Source organism: Thermobia domestica, chromosome 5 (assembly GCF_964235325.1).
Source record: "Thermobia domestica chromosome 5, izTheDome1.hap1.1, whole genome shotgun sequence".
Lineage (NCBI taxonomy): Eukaryota > Metazoa > Arthropoda > Insecta > Zygentoma > Lepismatidae > Thermobia > Thermobia domestica.
Genome location: NC_137458.1, coordinates 80,876,147 through 80,882,146, shown reverse-complemented (window position 1 = coordinate 80,882,146; position 6,000 = coordinate 80,876,147).

The following is a 6,000-nucleotide window of genomic DNA, read 5'->3' as shown; positions in this document are numbered from 1 at the left end:
AGTTTATTACTAGTAGAGGGAAAGAGTAGTGCAGACAATTACTTTATCAAACAGTTCAGAAAAAATATTATAACTGTTTCTACTAACTGGTGAAGAAAATACTGGTTTCAGTTTTAGTGTTCAATGTCGATCGTATCAGAATTTGTCTCCGTAGCAATATACTCATTTCTCCTTATGCAAAGATATACTAAAGTGTTTCATTTCCTACATTTTCGTTATCCATCTAACTGTTTGCCATCGTGTGTCTTAAAAAAATTCAATGAAAATTTCAAGAAAATATTACCTATTAGTTGCTTTATGATAGAAATTTAATTATCTATTTCATATACGGTTTTGAAATTGCCTTTTTTAACCATGGACTTGGGGTACTTCGGAGAAATATTAATTATGTTATTTGGTATATTTGAAAGAACAATAGTGGTTATTGTAATAATCGTCAAATATGTTAATTTTAATTTGAATGCTTTTAGTTTAGCGTCCTGTTCATCAGCTTAGCTATATGAGACCTGGGCCTACAGCTTAAGATCCGAAGGTTTTAGAATTTTAGGATTTTTGATTCCTTCGCTTTCAGCATCGATGGTCATTTAGCCCGTGACGAATTAGGGATGACGTCCCTCGGCAAGCATACTATCCGGGGAGAGGGAAGGAAGAAATGATTGGGAAAGGAAGGAAGCACACTGGGACCTATAAGGTAGGTACCACCTGGCATTTGCCTGGTGTGAATGAGGAAAATCTCATTCAGGACGACTGCCCTGAAAAAGATTACACCTTGTCGACCGCGTGTCCCCACCAAGAATCAACGTGAGGTCCGAATAACATGAGCTCATGCCGGGAACCAAACCTGGGTTTTCCATCAAAGTCGCGTACGCTAACCGCTTAGCGGGGCGTGGTGGTTCAGTGGCAGAGCGTTGATCTCCGGTTCTTGAGGTCCGTGGTTCGATCCCAGCTCGCGGCGTATGGACTTTGCGGTGGATAAACATCGTGCTCTTGTTTCTTCTTGGGGTTTTCCCGTTTCCTCACACTTTCTTCATTTCACTATTTAATTCATTTCTCATCATCATCGCCAGCCAAGTGGCAAAATAATTTCAAAGATTTTACGTATTTAATATTATTTTATTATATTTACTTTTTCTTTTTTTTTTTTTTTTTTTTTTTTTTGCCAGCCTCGTAGACACGAGAGAGCTCTTAGATAGCTTAATAATGTTCCTATAAATTCCATGCACGCGTTTCGTTGGTGAAATATTGCACAATGTACAGGCAAAGTTTGAAGCTACTTGTGACTTCAATAAAAGCATATTGGTAAATCAATCAAAATTAATAAATCATGCAGTATACTGCCCATTATTGACCTTCTGATAGCTAAAATAACAAATCGTTGTGAGATATCCATTATATATACGTGTGCACGCTACGCTCAAAATTACAACATGTTTGCGATGCGCACGTGTCTTTGTGGATTATATATATATATATATCCATAAAGGGTCGCCACTCTTTTAGGACCAAATATGTATACATATATTATTGATATTTTCAATGCTAAAATAACAATTCGTTGTAAAATCTCCATTATACACACATATATACAAGGTGTTTGAAAACAACACCGACAAAGTTTGGGAAGTGGTTCCTGACACCAAAATAAGACAAAAAGTATAGACCAACCTGAGTGCACAAATGCTTCCTTTCGGTGTTATAGGCTGCCGAAAATATTAAAAAAAATGAATTTTAAAGGTTCACAGCTCCGAAACTATGGAACCTACCGTAGTCGGGTTAGACTTCACTTAGGAATTAATATGTGCTCTAAACAAATATCCATGTTTTGGAATTCTAAGGTACTTCTGCAACAATTTTTAGAGATTTAGTTGATGAGCACTTCCAATTATCCAAACTTGTAGCTAAACTTCCTCTATAAAAATTGCTGCTTGAGTTCCTTAGGATTTTGAAACGGATTTTTGAATGGGACACACATTAGTTTCTACTTGACTCGACTACGGTAGGTCCCATAGGTTTGAAGCTATGGACCTATAAACTTCAATTTTTCACGTTTCCGGCAGCCAATAACTCCGAAAGGACGCGTTTGTCCCAGGTTGGTCTATACTTTTTGTCTTATCTTGGTCTCAGGAATCATCACCCAAACGATGTCGGTGTTGTTTTGAAACACCCTGTATATGCGTGTATATAATGAATATCTGAGAACGAATTTTTATTTTAGCAATCAGATCAATAGTGTACGTATATATATCGGGTCATCTAAATAGTAGTGAAGGGGCCGCGGTGACTTAGTGGTAAAGCGTTCACCTCTGGTCTTTGGGATCCTGATTTGAATCCCAGCTCGCGTCAAATGAACTTAGTAGTGAACAAACATAATGTGCGTGGGTGTCCTCAGGATTATTGCGTTTCCTTCCACTTTATTCATTTTATTTATTTCCCATCATCACCGTTTCCTTTAGCATAAAAGTTAAAGATTTCATTTGATTTCGTTTCATAAATAGTAGTACTGGTATACCTTTAAACGTATGAGATAGCGATAGGCAACGAGTCGGAGTGCCTCGGTCTAACGCCATTAGGTAGCTCCTAGTTCAAGCTAGTAGGTGTCAAAATGAAGTTGGTACATGATTATAATCAGACGTAAGATATTGTGCTCTGAAGATAAGTGAACTACGCTACATTTTACAATGTTATTGCGATAATGGTGTAAACGTTGCAAAAATCAAAGAAGAAATTTGTTTTAATTATGATACATTATGAAAAGCAACACCTAGTATATGGTTCAATCGCTTCCATTCCGGAATTTTCAATGTATTAGAAGCTCAATGCAGTTAGCTATTGATTCCAAAATAAGTCGATGATATTTTGTTAAAAGTGGAGAAGACCGGAATGCAACTAGTCATTCTATCCGCAATGATATAAACACCCATGATCAAACAGTGTTAAAACATTTCTGTAAAAGTGGCCGTTCTGTTGACCTTTTGGCATTTTCCGCCCGTGGATATATGGCTGAGGGAATTATGACCAAATTCCGTGCCCGCCGGTGGGAACGGGTACTTAGACTTGTACTATCGACATTTGGCGTAAGTGCACCAACAATTCGAAAGAAACGGCGGGGGCTCGTCAATAGAAAACCGCATACATGCTCAATGAGACGTAAGGAAGCCAGATAATTTCATTGAAAGATTGTAATGCAACCAGTGTATGACTCGGACCTCTGTGAAAACTCATGGCAGAAAGTCACCCCGAGGAAACTGTTATGCTATCATAACGTAACTTAAAGATGATTGGATGTACTCTTAATTTGGACCTCCAAATGCTCAATGCTATTAGATATCCTGACATGGGCTACCTGGGCGCTCCGCCTCCAGACCCCCGCATTTGCTTTGCCCACGGTCTCACGTCTATTATGTATCAGCATTTGCATCCAAAGCGAAGTTCAAGTATTTGCTCTTAATATTTCATGAATTTAGCCCAGCTAGAGGATTTACTCGGCCTACGGTCTAGCACCATTTAAACCCAAAAGTATACCAAATTTGAAGTTTCTTTGCGTATTTCAACTACCCGAAAGATAAGATTTTGCATCACAGGAAAACGTCCATTTAAATAACATGGGAATGTCAACATCCCCCCTTTAGATTCCTTAAAAACTAAAAATATTCACTTTTGGCAATTTTCCTGTGTGTTAGTTAAGGAAGGCTAGAATCATGCAAAATTTCATTACTCCAATTTCGGGGAAATACTTAAACATTTTGAGGTGTAGAAGATGTCTCGTATAAATACGAGGGTTGGAACTTAAATAGTAGGAACACTGCTGTGGAGACACTATGCAATGAAATGTACCGTTGTTGACATACCTATCTAACCTCCGAGCAAATAGACTCGCAAGTGTCACGTCACCGGCAGTCGCACATGCGAGGGAAGCACAGTAGGGTATGTTGATCTGTTACTTGTGAGCGATCAACATACCCTACTGTATTTTTGAAGGTAACTATTTTTTTTTTTCAAAAGAATCATCAACAAAAGAGAAACAAACGATTGGCTTGGATTTTGAATCAAAATTGAATTGTGAGAGTCGAAAGTAAAGTTAGCTACGCCCCAATCCAAAAGTTAACTACAGTCCAGTTTGTAAATATCTCAGTACGTTTATCTAAACAAACGATTTTTACTTCAAAACAATCAATAACAAACGACAAACGAACGATTGAGATAGGTTGTAAAACAAAATTTGAAAGTGGGGAACAGTGTGAAGTTGCCCCCAACTTTGTTTTATAAATATCTCTTGAAGGTTTCTGAAAGAAAAATTTCTTTCTTCAAAAGAATCGATAACAAACAAAAAACATACTATTGATTTTGGTTTTGAATCGAAATTTGATAGAGGGCCACCTCACACTGCCCCCACTAACTTAATTTTGTATATATCTCAATGTTCTCGAAACAAACGATTTATTATTTAAAACAATCAATTACAAACAAAAAGCAAATGTTTGCAGGCCGTATTTATAAATTGTGCATCCCTGTGCTCTACATAATTTGCCTCCCCCTCCCACACAACCTTATGATTGATGATTATGATAATGAGTTTAACGTCCCGTTCAGCAGCGATGTTATATGAGACGTGGACCTACTGAGTAACGTGAATTTCGAATCAGACGAGCTCCCACCTGGAATCAAACCCGGGTGTCCCACGTCATAGGCGCGTACGCTAACCGCTTAGCCAGGAAGGAGCTCCAACCAAACTTATGTCTCAAACAAGGAAACAAGCTTTGATTTTGCAAACATAACAGCTCTTGTTAACTAGCAGTTTAGGTATTACAAGTTACAAACGTTACAACGTAATTTTAAATAGCCTAATCATCTCAATGATGACTACGATGTGGTATTCTGTCCAAAGGTAGGTGTTTGACCCGAAGGTTCCTGGGCAAGCTGAACCTATGGATAGTACCATTGCCTTGCATGGGATAATGATGAAGTACCAAGGACGGTACCTTCAGCTTAACTTGGGATCCGAATCAAAAGTGTCCCCACCGGGAATCGAACCCAGGACCCTTTGATTACAAGGCAATGAGCTTAACTGCTCATTCATTGGGGACACATTCTCTCAATACTGGCATGTAATTTATTCATTTATATTTTAATTTACTGTCCGGAGAAAATACATTCTATAAATTTCTAGAGAGAGAGGGTAGCCTACTAGAGATCTAATGGGGGAGTGATTTTGAAGCTGGGATTGGCTGACATCCGTCACTGAGACACCAATAATTATTGGTGATAACTGATAAGAAATATAACTGTTTGCATTATTCATCATCAGCAATGGTTTAATACCATCCATATTAATGATACAATAAGCTGTTTTTCTGCCTGTCTGTCTGTAGCGCTTTTCAACTCGATAACCATAATAGATAGAAAAATGAAATGTTAATATGCTTTAAAGCTCTAACATAAGAGAAATTATCCAAATGAATGTTCCAGGTTCTTAGGACACACTTGAGCTGAGATATGGGGGTCCAAAGTACCCATAAGAATAACATGGAGCATTTTTTAAAATAATCGAAAATGACCAATGTTAGAGTTGAATTCATCGTTTTTGAGGTCGATAAGATGAATAGTGACAGTTTTAGTCCTATTCAACTTTAAGGTCTTACTTCACTCCCCAGTGCGGGAGCGAGATTTCAAAAGTAATAAAAAGCAACATATATTAGTGTTGAATTCATAGTTTTCGATGTCGCTGAGTTTAATGGTATCAGTTTCCATTATATTCAATTTCACCCTCACCCCCTTGGAGTGTACAAAATGAAGATCATCAGCCAGAAATTCAGGCGAACGGTTTCCAGACATACGAGGAACTGGAACTGGAACTACAATTCAGTGTAAGTGGATAAACCATTCGGCACCTCCATCAACTTGGGAAGCACTACAAGTTGGGGAAATGGGTCCCACATGAATTGGCTCCGGGCCAGAAGGCAACATGAGCAGACACATGTGTTTATTTGTTTTCTCGTCTGA